Genomic DNA, 631 nt, shown 5'->3' on the forward strand with positions numbered 1-631 from the left:
GCCGGCTGGGGGGCCAGCCCCGAGCTGCCCGGCTGGCTCCGCATCCCGCAGCAGCCAGGCCCGCGGGCACGCTCGGGTTTCTTTGCCAGGACAAGACGGGGCTCGCGACCAGTCTGCGGCTGGCACAAGGTGCCTGGCGCTGGCACAGCCCTGCTAACAGGGGCTTTCCACAGGAAACCTGGGCCCGCGCAGCGGCGCCGGAGGCGGGCGACGTAGGCTGCGGGCAGCTGAGCCCGGTGCGCGGTGCGAGCGGATCAGCGCCTGCCGCACGGCTCTGCGAGCACTTATGTCTCGGCGGCGAAGGGCGCCCGGGCGCAGCGCGCCACAGGCTCGCTGCCCGGCAGGCTGGGAAAGGGGAACAGAGCACAAGACCGTGGAGAAAACCCTCTCCAGGAGCGCAACACAGAGCTGGGAGGTGGCGCAAGGCAAGAGGGAAAGGTCTGGGAAAAACTGTAAGAACCAAGGAGCAATGGGCTCCAGTTGCAGAAGCTGAGGTTGGATATTAAGAGAAACTCTCACAAGGAGGGTGACAAACCACAGGAACAAGTCACCCAGGGCGGCGGCGGATCTCCATCCTTGGAGGTTTTCAAGGCCCAGCTACGCGAAGCCCTGGCTGGGATGATGCAGTTGG

This window comes from Gavialis gangeticus, unplaced genomic scaffold (genome assembly GCF_001723915.1).
Source record: "Gavialis gangeticus isolate Ggan-Ray unplaced genomic scaffold, GavGan_comp1, whole genome shotgun sequence".
NCBI lineage: Eukaryota > Metazoa > Chordata > Crocodylia > Gavialidae > Gavialis > Gavialis gangeticus.